Source organism: Mustela erminea, chromosome 7, assembly GCF_009829155.1.
Source record: "Mustela erminea isolate mMusErm1 chromosome 7, mMusErm1.Pri, whole genome shotgun sequence".
NCBI classification, from domain to species: Eukaryota; Metazoa; Chordata; class Mammalia; order Carnivora; family Mustelidae; genus Mustela; species Mustela erminea.
The window spans coordinates 60,463,101-60,481,549 of record NC_045620.1 but is presented as its reverse complement, the minus strand read 5'-3'; the positions used below and the strand labels follow the sequence as shown (position 1 = coordinate 60,481,549).

Below are 18,449 nucleotides of genomic sequence, written 5' to 3'. Positions count from 1 at the left end.
AGTGACTGTCAGAGGTCCCGGCTGAGATGTCAGGTGGGCAGTGGTGGTCCAGCTTCGGGCTTGAGAAACATACTGAGAACCTTCATCTTCTAAGTGCTATGAAGTGCTGTAGGACCGGGAGAGATCAAAGAGGTAGATAAGTGGTCCCAGATGGAGCCAGGGACCCTCCCTCATTCCGAGGTCACTCATTAAGGAGAACCCAGCATGTGAGGTGGAAAAGGACCAGTGAGCAGTGAGGTAGAAGGAGAGCTCAAAGTGGTCAGGTGCTGGAAACCAAGGGGAGAAAGGGCTTCAAGAAGAGGGAGTGACCAATTCTAACAAATTCTGCTGATGCCATTTATGTAAGATTATAGCCATATTATCTTATGTATGTGTAAATTCATGGAGAGTTCCAGAAGAATACATACTACAGGATTAAGGATTGGGATTGGAGGAGGAAGTAAAGGAAACTTTTTTATGCTCCTATATTAGGTGTCTATCAGTTACTTGCATCATTCGAAAAGAACAGTAAGTTTAAAAGGAGGAGAATACCTCCCATGGAGAGGGTCTCTCCCTGCTTGGGCTTCCTGTCTTGTACATCCCTTCTGTAAGGAGGGCTCACTGTGCCCAGTCTCACCTTCTGCCCTTGCTGTGGGAGGGCTTGCCCTCCATCATCAGGCCGGCAAACCCCCCTGCCCCCCCAACATGGGGTTACTTGGTTGTCCAGCCCTTTCAGCCTGTCCCCATTTTGCATTGCATGGGGCCTTACTCCCCTGGCAGCTGTCTTCTTCCAAACCAGTTCAGACAGGCAGGGAAAAGTAATTCCTCAATTGGTTGCAGCTCTTTGTGAATTTATAAATAATACGTGACGCTGTGACATTTGCAACAGACTGCCACATTGATTTGGTTTTGTCTGTGGCGGTGGTTTTATCAATGAGCTTTTTCCTGAGCAATTTCAGACTCTGTTTTGTGCAGATGATTGAAGACATTCTGGAAATTTCTTTTTTTTTTTGAATGATCCATTCCACCCAGACATCCCAACCCTTTGAGAAAAAACAAATAAAACACACACACACACACACACACACACACACACACACTCTCTCTCTCTCTCTCTCTCTCTCACACACACACACACACACTTTCAATCTCTGTCAAGCTGAGTATCTCAGAGTAAATGAGCCAATTTGTTTTCATTTAAATATGTAAGTAGGAGAGGCAAGTCTAATGGACATGCATGAGAGAATGCAGAGCTGTAAGCTGGGAAAGAAAATGCAGATGAATTTGTCACATGCCTCATGATAAATGATATTTGTACAATTAAACAGAGCCCGCCTGGAGGCCGTGAACACCTCGGGGCATCGCATTTTTATCTGCAGGGCCGTTACCCTCCTGTTTCCTGTCACAGAATCTAAACATCACAACTCCTTGGAGGAGGGGCACCTTGACTGCAAGGATGCTAAGTTACACCAAGCAGTACAGAAAAGTAGGTCAGTGGGTCACCTGTGCCAGTCTGAACAGAAGGAAAGCGTGACCCCTGTGAGGCCTAGGGCTCCCAGAGCCCGGGCAGCAGCTGGTGGAAACCCTGGATCAAGGGCGGTACATGCAAGGGAGCTGCATTGCAGGGAGCAGGAAGACCCTAGGAAAACCAGAGGAAAGTTAGTATTCAGTGGAGACACAGGAAGAGTGAAAGATGGGACAGAAAGAATCCAGAGGCCTATGGCACAGAAAAGGAGTGCCATGGATGTTTGGTGCCCAGAACAGTGGAGCTACAAGAGCTGGTGTCCTTCCCCTCCGACCCAACAAACCCCGAGTCTGGTGCCGCATGTCCCTTGGTCTTCCCATTGCTCAGCCACACTGGTGGCTTCTTCTGGACATGGCTTCTGGTACCTTCATCATCCTGGTGACTTTCTGTTCTGACTGTGCCTCTTTTCTGTTTCCCAAGTGTGCCTTGTACATCCAAAGGACCCAGAAGGATTTTCCTATCTAGTTAGTACTATTCCAACACTAGGAGCATGGATTTTTATTTTACAAAACAAACTGGGAACATTAAAACTCCAGAATGGGGTTTGGATCAAAACAATGTTAGCAGTTTTGATGATTCTTCAGCACAGGTTGAGAAAGACTGGCAGAGTCCCAGCAGCTAGAGAGTTGTGGCTCTGAGGAAGGGGATGGTCTCCAGGCACCAAGGCCAGCAGAGGGACATAGGAGGGCCGGAACTGCCCTGGGCCTCAGAGGCTGTTCAGGGGCAGGGAGACCTTCCCTGTGTGCAGGCTATAGCCTTGACCTCTACTTTGATGCATCTCAGAGCCACCTTTTGATCAACAGCAGAGTCTCTAGACCTGGGACTTTGGCTAAGGGGAAAAATGGAGCTGTTCTCTCTAAACCAGGAGTCTTCCTTCACACCTGGAGAAAATCTGGGTCTCGAATCCTGCGAGACATGTTAGTCTCCATGTTAGTGGCATGGGGCTGGATGAGACCCTGGGCTTACCTCCTTATGCTCCCAGCTCGGAGAAGAGAACTCCACAGTTCCTGCTGTAAGCCCACTTGATCCCACCGACGCAGGCTGGAGTCTTCTCTGAGGACTCAGGGTTCCCCGCACTCAGTCACAAGCCCATTCACAGGTCAAACTCTGACCTAAGTGTTTCTGTGGCAGGTTATCTGACAGACCCCCCTTCATAAGGATCCTTTTCTCTACACTTGATTAAATGGCTTCTGCCCTTTTTCTAGATTTCACCTGGCAAACCTTAAGCTGCCGTGTCCCCACAACTATTTCACCTATGGTTACTGCCCACACCTGGGGGACAGGTGGGCTGTGTGAGGGCCTCAGACCCCACCATGCTCCCTGTACACTGATATCAGTCAAGAAAGCAAATAAATGGCACACCTCTCCACTCTGTTATTACTCCTTCTAAAATATAACTCTATATTACCATGTTGAGGCAAAATTTACTTGGACTTCAAACTGACATTTCTGAGAGTTCCTACCTCGGATTGTAAGCTGGGACTGATCCTCTATGTAGTTCTCTGTGCAGAGGATGACAACTCAGGGTCTGGTGGATGCTAGAAGGGAACACACCGAGCTCTGCCAAGATACAAGGTCTGACGTGGGGCTACTGGGCACAGCGAGGATTTGTACTTTGACGTGGTTCAGATTACAAGACAGTGAGCCCCTGGAAGGCATTGTCTGTATCACAGCACCCCACAAAGCTGGCTCAGAGCGGGGAGGAAAAAGATGCTTTGAGCTGCAAGATACAATCTCTCTGCCACCCTGAGCTTCTCCCCCGCCCCCCAGGAAATGGGGACCCTTCCTCGAGATAAGAAACAACAACTGCATTGATATGGTTCTTACACCAAAAGTGGTGAGCTAGAGGAAAGCTGGATGTGCTTGTGCTTGAAGGGGGTGTGGTAATGATAGGTCCTCAGCAGGCCTCTCTCTGGGGCCACATCGATACTGGGGAACCCACACAAAACACTTCTTCCACAGCTTTGCAGACAGCCAAGTGCCATGGTGAGCCAGCAACAAGGAAATAAACATGGAGAGCAGGCAGGGGATCAGTGAGCTCAGGCCACACTGTCCTACTAATTGGTGAGCCCAAAGCTGATGTTAGTGTGAGTAAATCCTGCTTTAGGCAGCTGTGAATGGCACTGGGGTGACCAGGAAGCATCTGTTGGCCTCCTGAGTGAGATCCACACTTGTCTCATGCAGTCTGTAATAACATGGATCCCATTCCTCTGTCACCCATCTTCATGCATGTCTAGCACACCATTGGATAGAAGCAGCTCAAGAGGACTTAGGTCTTGTTCATCTTTTTCCCCCCAGCTAAACAATAATAGCCAGCATTTAGAAAGCACTTACTGTATGCTAGGCTCTGTGCTAAATAGGTCACATGCATTACCTTTTGTTTCTCACACCAATTCTGGGTGGTTGATAATGTTTTCCTGATTCTAAAGACAGAACATGGGCTTCATATTACCCACTGTTAAGTGATGAAGTGAGGATTCCGATGAGACAGGCCGAGGTGGCAAGCAGGCTCCCAACCATTGTAGCCCACAGTTATTTCAGTAAACGTGGGCCTCTCTCCAGGGCACCCACCACTAACCAGGAAATCATCACTTCCAAGGTCCCAGGGCCTCATAGCAGCACCGACTGACGGCTCATACCAAAGTCTGTCTTTTCTGACAGCACTTGTAGAGACCCTCCACATGACCTGTCAGCTGCCTGGGAACAGGAACCACTGTTTAGAGATCCCAGGTCAGTGCCTTGTGTGTAGAAAATGTTCAAGTGTTCAACTGAATTCAGTGTACTCTTTTCTCGTCTAAGGTTATAGACAGGCTCAATATAGGGTCCTTTGAGACTAAACAACATTGAGGGTTGAATTTGTAACCACGTTGGGCTTCGTAATAAGCCTAATAAAATACGAACCCAAGAAAGAAACGTCCTCCCAGCAGAAGCTAGATTGCAAGTCTGAGTCGCGTTTGGTGATTTTACAAGTACACATGTGAAGTGGCTCTTTGCTGGTTGCTATGAGAACCAGTGCTCGAATTCCTGTCCAACCACAGTCTCCGCAGTAGTGCGTGTCATGTGTATGTGTGACAGCGCAGAGCATGTACTGAAAGTAAATGTCAGTAAATAACAGGTGCGATTGCCCTTGGAAAAGGGAAATACCCATGACTGAGACTCTTCCAAGTATCTGTTGGTAAATGTCCTGACAGTCTTCCATGCCCACCTCATCAGATGATACCATCAATTATAAGGGAATTCTCAGGCTTCACTGAGAAGCTACTATGTGGTGGGCTCAGTGCTAAGTGTTGTGTGAGAGAATATAAATAAAAATCCAGAGCAGGGGCGCCTGGATGGCTCAGTCAGTTGAGCATCTGCCTTCAGCTCCGGTCATGATCCTGGGGTCCTAGGATTGAGCCCCGAATCGGGAGCCTGCTTCTCCCTCTGTCTTCCTCTCCACCTGCTTGTGCTCTCTCTCTCTCAAATATGTAAATAAAATCTTAAAAAAAAAAAAAAAAAGAGCCAGAGCAGCTATCCTTGACATTGAGAAAATTTTAGTCCTGTTGAGAACCCCCATCCAAGAAACAGATCCTTTGCATACTTTCCTCAGTTTCCCCAATAGTAATAATTTGTAAAACTATAGTGTAAAAACACAGCTAGGAAATGGACACTGCTCCAATTCACTGGCTTATTCATATTTCCCCAGTTTTCCTTGTATATGTGTGTGTGTGTGTGTGTTGTCACCTAAGTGGGTTCACATATCCACAACACAGTCAAGATGTTGAATAGTTTCAACATCATAAGGATCCTGCTTGTTGCTCTTTCATAATCATACCCACTTCTATCTACCCCCAATCCCATTCTTAATCCTTGGCAGCCACTAGTCAATTCAAAAATATTATATAAGCGAAATCATACAGCATGTAACCTTTTGAGATTGGCTTCTTTTCCTTCATCATAAATCACCGGAGATTCAAAGTTACTGAGTGTGTGAATAATTCATTCCTGTGTATTGCCGAGTAGTATCGTGTGGTATGGATGGACCAGTTGGTTTAACCATTCACCTATCAAAGGATATTGGGGTGAATTCCAGTTTGGGCTATAACAAATAAAGCTGCTGTGAACATTCATATGCAGGTTTCTGTGTAAATGTAAGTTTTCATTTCTCAGGGATGAAAGACAAGAATGATTGCTGAGTCCCATGAAGTTGCATGTTTAGTTTTAAAAGAAATAGTCAAACTGGTTTTCAGAGTGGTTATACTATTTGACAAGCAAGGCATGAGAGATCCATTTTTTCCTCTCCCTTTCCTGCTTTTGGTATTGTCACTATTTGTTTTTAAGATTTAGTTATTTACTTTAGAGAGAGAAAGTGAGAGAGCATGTGCAGGGAGTTTGGGAGGGGCAGAGGAAAGAAACTCAGTGAACTCCCCGCCAAGTGGAGAGCCCAACGCAGAACTCGATCTTATGACACCCTGAGATCATGTTCCCGAGAAAATGACCTGAGCCAAAATCAAGAGTCTGATGCTTAACTGACTGAGCCACCCAGGAACCCCTTATTAACTATTTTTTATTACAGTCATTAGGATATATGTAAAGTGGTATCTTACTGTTTGTTTGTGTTTTTTTTTTTTAAGATTTTATTTATTTACTTATTTGACAGAGATAGAGATCACAAGTAGGCAGTGAGGCAGGCAGAGAGAGAGGGGAAAGCAGGCTCCCTGCTGAACAGAGAGCCCAATGCGGGGTTCCATCCCAGGACCCTGAGATCATGACCTGAGCCAAAAGCAGAACCCACTGAGACACCCAGGCACCCCTAGTATCTTATTGTTTTTAATTGGCATTTTCCTCATGGCTAATGACATTGCACATCTTTTCATGTGCCTATTTACTATCTGTAGATCCTCTTTGGTGAAATGTCTGTACATGTATTTTGCCCATTTTGTAATTGGATTTTTTGGTGTTTGATATTGAGTTTTGTGCCTTCTTTATGAAGCGTAGATACTAGTCCTTTGTCAAATATATGGTCTGTAATATTTTCTTCCAGTCTGTAGCTTGGTTTTTCACCTTGTGAACATGAGTTGCCACAGAGCAAAGGTATTTAATTTTGATAAGGACCAGCTTGCCAATTTTTCTCTTTGTGCATCATGCTTTTGGTATCGACTCTAAGAACACTTTGCATAGTTCCCGTTCCTGAAGACTTTTTCATACAGTATTTTTTAAGTTTATAGTTGTGCATTTTACCTCCTAAATCCATAATCCATTTTGAATTAATTTTGTATAAGGCGTGAGGTTTATCTCATGGTCCATTTTTTTGACCTACAAATGTTCAGTTGCTCCAATACCATTTATTGAAAAGGCTGTCCTTCCTCTATTGGGTTGCTGTCACATCTTGTCAAAAATTAATTGGCCATATTTGTGTGGGTCTATTTCTGAGTTTGTTATTTTTCCTTTGATCTATGCATTTAGCCCTCTGTCACTACCATGCTAATTTGACTACGGTAGTTCTACACAGGATTTTATAGTGGGTAGAATGATTCCTCCCACTTTATTGTTCTTTGTCAGGATTTTTTTTTTAGCTATTCTAGGGCCTGTGCTTTACCATGTAGTTTTAGAATAAGGTTGTCTATTTCTATAGAAAATCTTGCTTGGATTTTGTTCGCAATTGCATTAAACCTATAGATCAATTTAGGGAGAATTGACATCTTTACTATGTTGAGTGTTCCAATCCATAAACACAGTATGGCTTGCCATATATTCAGGTCTTTATTTCTTTCATCACATTTTATAATTTTCAGCATAGAGATCCAGTACATGTTTTGTTAAATGTATGCATAAGACTTTCATTTTCTTTGGCATGACTATAAATAGTATTATGTTTTTATTTTGATTTCTACATGTTCATTATATATAGAAATACAATTCATTTTCTTTGTTGATTTTGTATTTTGTGAGCTTACTGAGCTCACTTAGTAGTTCTAGAAGGTTTTTCATAGGTTCCTGGGGAAAGTATTCAGTCTTTCCTTATTAAGTATAAGATTGGTTGTAATTTTTCTGTTGTTGAAATTCTTTGTCAAGTTGAGGTTATTTCTTTTAATTCCTAACTTGCTGAGATTTTTATTATGAATCATTTTGGATTGTATCAAATGTTTTTTGTGTGTGCCAACCGATATGATTATATGGTATTTCTATATTAGCTTATTGAAATGAAACCTAACATTGAATGATTTTTTGAATGTTCAATCAGACTTGCATACCTGAAAGAAATCCCACTTATTTATGTTGTATAATTCTTTTCAAAATTTATTGGATAAGGTTTGTGAATATTTTGTTGAGGTTTTAACATCTAATTTCACAAGAGTTTTGGTCTGTTATTTTCTTTGTATTGTTTTTTCTGGTTTAAGTATTCGGGTAACATTGGCCTTGTAAAATGAGTTGAGACATGTTCCTTCTTATTCTGCTTACTGGAGGAGATTGTTTAAAACTGGTGTTAATTCTTTAAGTGTTTGGAAGAATTCTGTAGTGGCTTAGAGATTTCTTTTGTGGACACTTTTCAGTTATTAACTTGATTTCTGTAATAGAGAGTTATTGTGATTATCTACTTTATCTTGGTTGATGTGATAGTTTGTGGTTTTTGAAGAATTAGTCTATTTCTTTGAAGTTATCAAATATATGGATTTAATGTTATTCCAAATATTCCCTTATTACCTTTTTAATGGATGCAGGATTTGGAGTGGTATACCCCATTTCATTTTTAATATTGACGGTATGTCTTTCATTTTATTTTTTCCAGTCTTGTTAGAGATTTATTAATTTTATTGGTTAAAAACAATCTAAATTTCATTAATCTCTACTCCTTTATTTCTTTTGTTTTCTTTGGGTTTATTTTGCTTTTCTCTTTTAGTTTCTTGAAGTAGGAACTTAGATTATTGATTTTTAGACCTTCCTCTTCTCTAATGTGAGCATTTAGGGCCATAAATTTCTTCACATTATTCCTTTAGTTGCATCCCATGAATTTTGATATGCTGTATTTTTGTTTTCATTCAGTTCTATGTATTTTTTAAAAATTTCCCTTTAGAGTCCTTTGACCCATGAGTTTTTTGTAATTGTGTTGTTAATTTTCCACTTACTTAATTATTTTTCTGTTGTTGATTTCTTATTTCTTTGTGGCCAGAGACCACAATATGATTTTGTTGAGGTTTGTTGTATGACCTGTGACATAGTCTACCTTGGTGAGTGTTCCATGGGCACTGGAAAAAAAATGTTTAGTTCAGTGCAGCTTGGTGGAGTTTACTGTATATGCCAAATAGATCCTGTTGTTTGATTGTGTTAGATCTTCTGTATCATTGCTGATTTTCCATCCAGTAGTTAGTTCAATTTCTGAGAGGGAAGTGTTGAAGTCTTTAGCTCTAATCATGGATTTTTCTATTTTCCCTATCAGCTCTATCAGTTTTTGCTTCATGTATTTTGAGACTCGGTTGTTTGGTGCATTCACATTTAGAACTGTTATATCGTCTTTATGGATTGACTCCTTTACCTTTATGTAATGTTCCTCTTTAGTTTTTGTGATTTTCTTTGCTCTGGAGTCTTCTTTATTGGATATTAAAATAAAATCAGTCCTGATTTTTTAAAAAAAATTGTTTTTATGGTTTATTTTCCCCATCTTTTACTTTTAACCTATCTGTGTCACTGAATTTGAGATGAGTTTTTATGTAAACTGTTGGGTTATTTTTATTTTTATTTTTATTTATTTATTATTTTTTTAAAAAAGATTTTATTTATTTATTTGACAGAGAGAAATCACAAGTAGATGGAGAGACAAGCAGAGAGAGAGAGAGAAGGAAGCAGGCTCCCTGCCGAGCAGAGAGCCCGATGCGGGACTCGATCCCAGGACGCTGAGATCATGACCTGAGCCGAAGGCAGTGGTTTAACCCACTGAACCATCCAGGTGCCCCTGTTGGGTTATTTTTAAAATCTAATCTGCCATTTGGAGTATTTGGACCATTTATATTTAATTATTATATGTTAGTACATAAGTCTTCCATTTTATTTAGTTTCTATTTGTTTCTTTTGCTTTTCATTCCTCTGTTTCACATTTCTTGACTTGTTGAAGGTTACTTGTATAATTTTTTTTTAAAGATTTTATTTATTTATTTGACAGACAGAGATCACAAGTAGGCAGATAGGCAGGCAGAGAGAGAGGAAGGGAAGCAGGCTCCTTGCTGAGCCGAGAGCCCAATGTAGGACTCGATCCTAGGACCCTGGGATCATGACCTGAGCTGAAGGCAGAGGCTTTACCACTAAGCCAACCAGGTGCCCCTACTTGAATAATTTTAAGATTCCATAGTGATTAATTTATTTATAGTGTCTTTTTTAAAGATTTTATTCATTTGTTTGAGAGAAAGAGAGGCAAAAGGAGAGGAGAAAGAGAGAAACCCAAGCAGATTCCCTGTGGAGCACAGAGCCTGACTCAGGACTCCATCTTACAAATCCCGAGATCATCAGCTGAGCAGAAACCAAGAGTTGGACACTTAACTGACTGCACAACCCATGTGCCCCTATTTATGGTGTTTTTGAGAATATCTCTTTGTATAAGTTTTATAGTGATTACTCTGAGTATCACAGTATATACATGTGATTATACATTATTACAGTCTATCCAAATTTTGCTATCCATATTTTGCCTTCAATTGAGGTATGGAAATCTCAGTTCCATTTGGTCCTTTTATCTTCCTCACTTTTAAATATCGTTTTCTTGCACATCAGATGGTGTTATAATTTTTATTTCAATAATCAAATATGATTTCTAAAGCTTATGAAGGAAAAGATAGTCTACAGTGTCCTTATTTCTGCTCTTTTCATTATTCCCTTTTTCTTTCCAGTACTCTAAGATTCCTTTTTTTAAAAAAAATCATTTCCTTTCTGTTTGCAGAACATTCTTTAGCCAATCTTTCAGTGTAGGTCTGCTAACAATAAACTCTTTTAATTTTCCTTTGTTTGAGAATCTTTTTTATTTCCTCTTCATTCCTGAAGGAGAGTTTTACCAGATACAGAATTTACAGTTGGCACTTCTCTCTCAGCACTTGAAAAGTATGCCACTTCCTTCTGGCTTCCGTGATTTCATATGAGAAATCAAATTCAAATTGCTGTTCCCCTATGAATAAGGTATTTTTTCTGTTTGAGTGATTTCAAGACTTTTCTTTGGTTTTAGTTTTAGAAGTTAAATTATGGTGTGTTTTGATGTGGATTGCTTGTTGGGGGTTTATGTAGTTTCTTGAATCTGTAGGTTTTGTCTTTTGCAAAATTCAAGACTATTTTAGTCATTGTTCCTTCAACTACTCTTTCATTGCCCTCTTTTCCCTCTCCCACTGGGACTCTTAAGGTTATAAAGGTTGGGTCTTTTCTTACCATTTCCCAGTGCTCTGAATCTCTGATCATTTTTTTCAGTCTGTTTTCTCTTTTTTTCAAATTGGGTGACTTCTGTGGTCTGTAAGTCCACTGATTCTATCCTTTTTCATCTCCATTCAATATTGAGCACATCCAATAAGGTTTTTCTGATTTTTGACATTGTGTTTTTAGGTCTGTAATTTTTATTTGGTTCTTCTTCTTCTTTTTTTAATAGCTTCTGTTTCTTTGCTCAGATTTTTTTCATCTATTTCAAGAGAATTTGTTATCAATTATTAAAGCATTTTTATAATGGCTACTTTAGAAATCTTATCAATAATTCCAATACCTGATTCATCTCAGTGTGGGTGCGAGTTGCTTTGTCTTTCCTCACTGAAGATGTGATTTTTTGTTTGTTTGTTTGTTTGTTCTTGGTCTGACAGGTGATTTTTTAAAATTTAATTCTATCTTGGAAACTTTGTCTATTCTATTAGGAGACTGGGTCCTATTTTTTTTCATATTAGTTATATACCCTGTTTAGGTTTAGTATGTGTGTCTTGCCTTGCTTTTGTAGGATCTTTTGTAGGGTCTTCAGTCTTTGATCTGCCTGTCTTATCTGGTGCTGTTGAGCTCCAGCTGGTTCCTGCTGCTACTCCTGCTGCTGCTGCTGCCTGAGGAGATAGAAAGGCTTTTGCCAGGCCTGGATGTTGGGTTTCTTTTAGTGAGGAGTGTTCTACATACTGCTACTTCCTAGATACCTTGGTATTTCTGGGCAGGGCATGCAATTCTCTTTGAGAGCAAAAGAGTGGAGAAAAAGGGAAGATGACCCAGGACCAAGCCCCAAGGGAACCCCAACATGTAAACATTGTGTACTGGAGGAGTTTCTGGTGATCCAGAAGAAGGAACACAGTAGTAGAGGTGCTGGGAGTATAATATCCCAGAAATAAGAGAGAAAAGTGTTTCCAGGAGAGAGGGGCCAAGCTGTACCAAAAGCTCTTGAAAAGTATGCAAGTATGAACACTGAAAAGTTTTCACTGGATTGGGCTGTATAGTTCTATGGTGGTCATTGGCTGAGGCAATTTTGATGGGGTGATGTGGTGATGGCTTGAATAAAGCAGTTTGAAGATTTTGATATTCTATCTAGTTAAGGCTGCCACAGTAGCACTGCAAGGCTTTCGGCATGGCAAGTGAGAAGAGAATGATGCCTGGAAATCGTTGCCTGAAGATAGGAAGAAGAGATAATGCAACTGTAGGAGAAAAAAAAAAAAAAAAAAAAAAGGAGCAGTAAGAGACTGCAACCATTTGCATTAAAATCAACCTCTGTGTGCTCTCCAGTCCCAATGTCTTCTACAGTCATATTTGCAGGCCCTGGCCTGACTCCATCCTCCAGTTCTGAGTCAATCCCTCCTGCTGTTGTCTTCATATTTGTAGCATTCCTGCAGCCCTTACACCCCTGTCTATGGATTTACCACTTGATTACATATTGCTCCATGCTCTGACTTGCCTTCCCCCACTGAACAGTCAAGTTTTCATCTTGCCAATCAGTTAATGCAGTGTTTAGAGAATATAATAGCTACTTTTAGAAAGGAATCCTCCCCAGAATGACTTTAAAGTTCACTTCCTTTTATAGAAACTGTTTTTGAGAGAAAAAAAATCACCAATTAGGTATCCCCTGGATAACAATTTTAAGAGTTGTTGGCTATCCAAACTGACTCCCCAAAGCTCAGGTAAACTCTAAGAAGGAACAACAATCATTGTTTTTACAATTAATTAGCAGCTTTCACAGTGAACACATTAATTTTAATAAGAACATGAATAGAGTAGACTTTTATTTTATGCAGTCAGTAAATGTTACAGCCATTACCACAAACTTGTAGACACTGCACAAATACCACTTCTCAAAGACCTTCTTAAAGTGAGGTAAATGGAATGTTTATTTGGAAATGTAGGTTCTATTCTCAGATCTGCTCAATAAGATGGGTTATAAGTACTATAAATATTCTACATAATTATCTAGATTTTGTACTTCATTTGAAAAAATAGATTAAATCCTTCCTAATGGTACATTTTAACTCTAATATTATAATAAGACTTTTCACATACTTTCACCATTTAAAATAATTAAGATTTGGGGGTGTCTTTGCCTTTAACCACATGCTGTTGTTTTATCCGATGCCTTCTTCTTGATCAGAAGCACAACCCACAATTGTTAAATGCTTTCCATAGGGAATTGTATGGAAGTTTCTAGAAAAGCAGGAATGCTTCTTCCTTAGCCAACCAGCTCAGTGATGGCCTACTACAGTGATGTGATCCCATGGTAGAGCGAAGGGTGTGCAGGACACCATGGGACCCAGGGAAGCGTAACTAAGCAAGAACCATTTAGCAAAGTTAAATTCTAGTCCAGCTTTCTTCCTCCCTCCCACTCCCTTACTTTGTGAAAGAGAGACAAACAAGATTGCATGAACGAATGCCTCTGGACCTCTGGAAACCATCTTAATAGCCCAGCATCAAAGGCAGACCAGTTGGTTATGCCCTGGAAAGCACGTGTAGCAAGCAGCCACAGCAGTCTGGGCATGTGGAGCACACCCCATCCATGGCAGGCTAGGACCAGGTCTCACACTCAAGTGCAGATACTACGGCCGGGCCGTACCTCCTACTGCATTCCTCCTTCCATTAAGTCCTAGGTCAGGGCCTTCTTCCTCCAGTGTATTAGTCAGGATGCTCCAGAAAATGGAACTGACAGGATGTCTGTATGTCTGTTTCTTTTTCTCTTTCTCTCTCCAGAGATCTATATATCTTTGTCTGTCTGTCTGTCTGTCTATCTATCATCTGTCTTACAGAGAGAGATTATTTATATCCACTATAAATTTTCTTTGTGGTTTTAGAGACTGTCAAGTCCCAAATCTGCAGGGTGGGCTGGCAGACTGGAGGACCAGGAAAAGCCAGTGCTGCAGTTCAGGTCTGAAGGCCATCTGTCTAAAGGCCATCTGTCTACAGAATTTTGTTCTCTTCAGGGTAAGTCAGGTTTCTGTTTCAGGTAGGCCTTCCACTGATCGGATGAGCCTCCTCTACATTATGGAGGGCAATCTGCTCTATTCAGAGTTCACTAATCGCATCTAAAACTACCCTCACAGAAACAACCGGAATGTTTTTTACGTTCCTAAGCACCATGGCCCAGCCAAATTAACTATCAATTTAACAAATTAACAAAATTAATGAAATTAACCATCATAGCCAGGAAGCCTTAATTCTAGACACCTTGCAACCTGTCACCTGTACTGATCCTACTGTACATTTTATGCTTCCTAAATATACTCATTTTAGCAGCAGAGACTTCAGCATGGAGCGCTGGTGTATGTCAGAGTGGAATGACCTGGGATGTTTCTTTCCAAAGCTTCTGACTTTCTAAGACTCCCTTGGGCACAGCGTGCCCACTGGCCTTGCTCTGACCCTGAGAGGCACGTGTTGTCCAGAGGGCTGGGCTCACGTTTTTCTCATTCTTTCTGTCCATTTACGGGGAGTTCTCAGGATTCCCTTGTTCCTATTCAGCTGGGGATCCTCAAGGTGGCCTATATTGTGTAGAACCTAGGCATAGAGGTTGCTTATCCCACTGGGCAGAATTATCTTTTAAAAATGGAATTCGGAGATCATGTGTTTAACATATGAAAGGCTCTGGGATGGGCACTTATTCTTCAGACAGCTGTGACAGCAGCCAGCCCTACACAAAGTATTTCCCCCTTCAAAAAAATCTCATGCAAGTTCAAAATAGCTTTACACAATATGACTGCTTCTCCTGAAGGTGATTTTTTCTTTCTTTCTTTCTTTTTTTTTTTTTTTTTTAATCCTTGACCTACTTTTTCTTTCTGTGCAATATACCTAATGAGTAATAATGACTTCAGAGAAGGTAGCAACAGAGGAAACAAAGTTGAAGAATGCCTGAAGAGAGTGGCTCTGGAGCCCTCCAACTCGACGGGCTTTGTTGTTAGGGCAGAGATAAAGTTTAAAGCTGTTTGTGTGAATGGCAGGTTTGCTGAAGATTCCTATGGCTGTCCTGTGCCCCTCTTAAATAGTCTGGATATCGCAGAGGGGGCTCATGGTAGAGCCAGGCAGAGGGGCTAATACACGAATGCATAAACTCACACACATACTCCCACAGGTCCACAGTTACAACCCCGGCCCCCACTCACCCAAGCTATATATGGCGCTATAAAGAGTAGGCTTCAAAGTCTTTTGAAGCATGACCTGTTGTCTAGAAATGTTTTTCTAAAACATATTCTATTCCTAATGTGACCTGTCCAGAAAGAGAATAGGGACACTTGCCCATGTCTGGAGCCATAAAGCTGAACCCCAGAAAGTTTGGAGTAGGAGAGAAGCACCCATGGAATTCACTTTACTTACACAGTGCTCTCCAGCCTGTGTGCAGGGAAAGCAGCCGCTGCTTCGGGCCCTGAGCATGTGCCTCTGCTTCTGACAGGGAAATGGAAGGAGGCTTCCATTGAACAAGGGTCTTGAAATTTATGTTGAATAAGCTTCTGTTTTCCCCACACCATTTATCCCCTTTCTTAGCAGGATTTCTTCAGCTAAGCCGCCCAAGGGAGGTATATGGGATTGGTCTTGACTCCTGCTTTCCCGGCATTTCCCCCATGGAGGAAAATGCCCCCATGCATTTGCTGAGCACCTTGCAGAAGGAGGCACTGGACTGAGTGCTGAGAGGGGCAGCTTTAGAACCACTCAGACCCACGTTCATAGCCACTTGGGCAACCATCTGCTCTGAGGTCTTTGGGGTGTCACCTGCCTGTGACTCAACATCACCTTCTGTTAGAAGGTGATAATATAACACCTACTTTCAAATACCATGAGGGTTAAAGATAATTGATGCAAAACTACTGAGTGCATGGAATGCTCTCAGTAAACAGCAGCTATCACAATGAGCAAGACATAGTCCACGCAGAGAGGGAAATGCCATTCAGTGGCCTTAAGTGCAGCTGCAAGGCATCTGGGCCTTAATTGGACCCTGAGGATCTCTTGACCCCAGACCAGGGCCAAGAAGCAAAGCTCTGTGGAAAGGGTATGAGGGGATGACTGTCAAGATGTGTATTTGCATTTTGTCCCCACTTTCTTACCCACTACCCACCCGCACCCCACCTTCCTGCTTGAATTTTTCTTACCCTCCTGGCTTTTGTTTTTCTGCAATCCTGAGCTTATTCTAGGGGGAGAGGAGGATGGAGGGAGGGAAGAAGAGAACAATCAGATAGAGAGAGAGAGAGAGGACAGAGAGAGAGAGAGAGAGAGAGGAAGCACATGAACTAACTCCCAAGTCTAGGAAGGAAAAAGTTCAAGGTTCTCATCAGTGGTGACAAGACCCTCCTCCCTGGACATGCTCTGGCAAGAGGGCAGGACCGCTGAGGAGAAAGATTGTGGTGTCCTTGTGGGAAAGGACAAAGGTGTCCTTTCTCTTGTGAGAAAGATTGTGGGCCTTGACTACAGATCCCGTAGCTCCCAGCATTAACTCACCCTTTGTGATCATTAAGCAGCAGAGCCCCCTCCAAAGGACCATGTATGGGATAGTGTGCACAGTGGGGCAGTCCTGGGGCCTGAAAGGACAAGGGCTCCCCCCTGTTCCCTGGTACTCCACAAGGTTCCTGGTTCTTGTGGAACCCTGCAGGGTGGGGGGCGGGATGTCCCAATGAAGGCAGATTTTAGGCCTGCTCAGGAAAAATCTGCTCTGAGCCAGATTTCACTTGCTTTAGAAGCACTAAAGTAGAGCCTCCCCACATCCCCACATGTGTCCTGTAGGCCTGAGCCTCTTTGAGGTCCTATGGTCTCTTCCTGACCTGGCGCTCCTGCCTCGCACACTGTAGTGAGGCTTATGCGGTCCTCAGCTTGTCACAGCTGGTTCAAGGAAAATGACTGCTTTCCGGGCTTCAACTGTCTGAAAACCCAATGAAGTTGTTTCCTCTCTTCTGGCCCACCAAGCACAGCAGGCCTCATCCATGCAGAGCAAGATATCACCATGGCCATGTGAATTTTGGAGAGACACAACCCAGCCCATAACAAGAACACTGATTGAAACCCCATGGGGGTCCATGATTTCATTTTCTTAGTGGAGAAAAAAATTGAGGCTTCTAGAAAGCACTGCGGAGCACTGCATTTTTCATTCTTTTTGTGTCCCATTGTAACATTAAGGCAAAACTAGAAAAAGAAGGAGTGAATCATATATGTATATGTTTAATAGACTTCAAAGAAATAAATAGCCCCAACCATGCTGTTTTCCAGCTACAGGTAAGGATCATGCCCTGCGAACCCACTCTTCTAGAGGGTTTCTTTGGCTCACAGATCAGTGTCTCAATCCCTACCCCCACCCAAGACACAGTTCCTATTTTTCTCCCTTTTAGCCTTAAAGCATCCCTGCTCCCCCCACCATCTCCACCTTTTGGGGACCTCCTCTTCGGGGTGAGGGGTACTCATCCCATTATGGGAATCAGCCCATATAAGGACGCTGACCCCCATACCCAGCTGGGTTAGACCATTTCTTTGCCTCCTTTTATCTCAGCATCAGAACAGTGATTTCATCAGAAGACATTCCTATTGTGTGCTCTACTTTGAAAATGCTTTTAGACCCATTTGATCTTTGCATCTGGGGGTGGGGGAAGGAAACTAACATTTATTGAGTGTGCTCCATGCTTTAGGCTTATTGTTAGCGGTTTTACATCTGTGGTTTCTTTAATCATCACATCAACCTATGGCATAGCTGTTTATCAGGAAAACAATGTTATTATGATGTGTAATCCTGCCAACCCACCTCACCCCACTAATGTGCCACACAGAGAGAGAGGGTGGGGTGGAGACCCAGGAAAGCCTGAATATCAGGTTGCATTAATCTGCAGAGCAAAGGGCACAGAGATCTCAGGAAGAAGGCAATATTCTTAAAGGTAGGGGGAGGGTAGGAGGGGTGGAGAAGTGGGGAGTGGACGGAGAGCAGGCACCATGAGGAGACAGCTCTGGCTGAGCTTTAGAAGTATGTGCTGGGCATTGCAGGTTTAGTCCCCACTTGCTATGCTAGAAGAGGCTCTTGGTGACATCTTTAGTGAGGTGTTACGTTTGAATATAATTGCTATGGGCACCAGTTATATTATTATAGGAAGCAGCAGAGATTGAGGTTTGGGCCTGAGGAGTTCAAGCATAACTGCAGGGCAGAAACCCTTCTCATTCAGCTGTGTGGCTCCCGGGCCTGTCAGGAGGCCCGCATGGGGGAACTGAGGGCTCCTCGGAATGAAAGAGGATGGGCCTTTTTTCACACTTGTAAAAATCTGCTTCTAAACGTGTGCTCTAGTGTCTCTCTCATACCCTCCCTAAGCCATAATCATTTAAATACCATTTCCCTAATGTGAAACATTGATGTCGTTCCTGGGCTTTCAGGACTTTGGACAGGAGCACATCTGTGCTTCCATCATGTTCTGCTAATCCCTCTCACATAATGGTTGATGCCCCGATCATTCCTATGATGGAGGTGGCCTTCTCTCTTAACTCTCCATAGCCTTTCTAGGTCACCCTGGGGTGGGTCCACCACCTCTGCACCCTCCTC

The 18,449-nt window shown here is 42.2% G+C and overlaps 1 long non-coding RNA gene across 2 annotated transcripts in view; it reads left to right on the top strand.

The window, feature by feature from the left end:
* Window positions 1–4,000: 4,000 nt before the first annotated feature.
* The window catches only part of LOC116595445, a 106,703-nt gene continuing 92,254 nt past the window's right edge, over window positions 4,001–18,449 (top strand). For both annotated transcript variants that reach the window (XR_004287683.1, XR_004287684.1), the window contains exon 1: window positions 4,001–4,234. This is a non-coding gene — a long non-coding RNA (uncharacterized LOC116595445). The remainder of the gene's footprint in view (window positions 4,235–18,449) is intronic.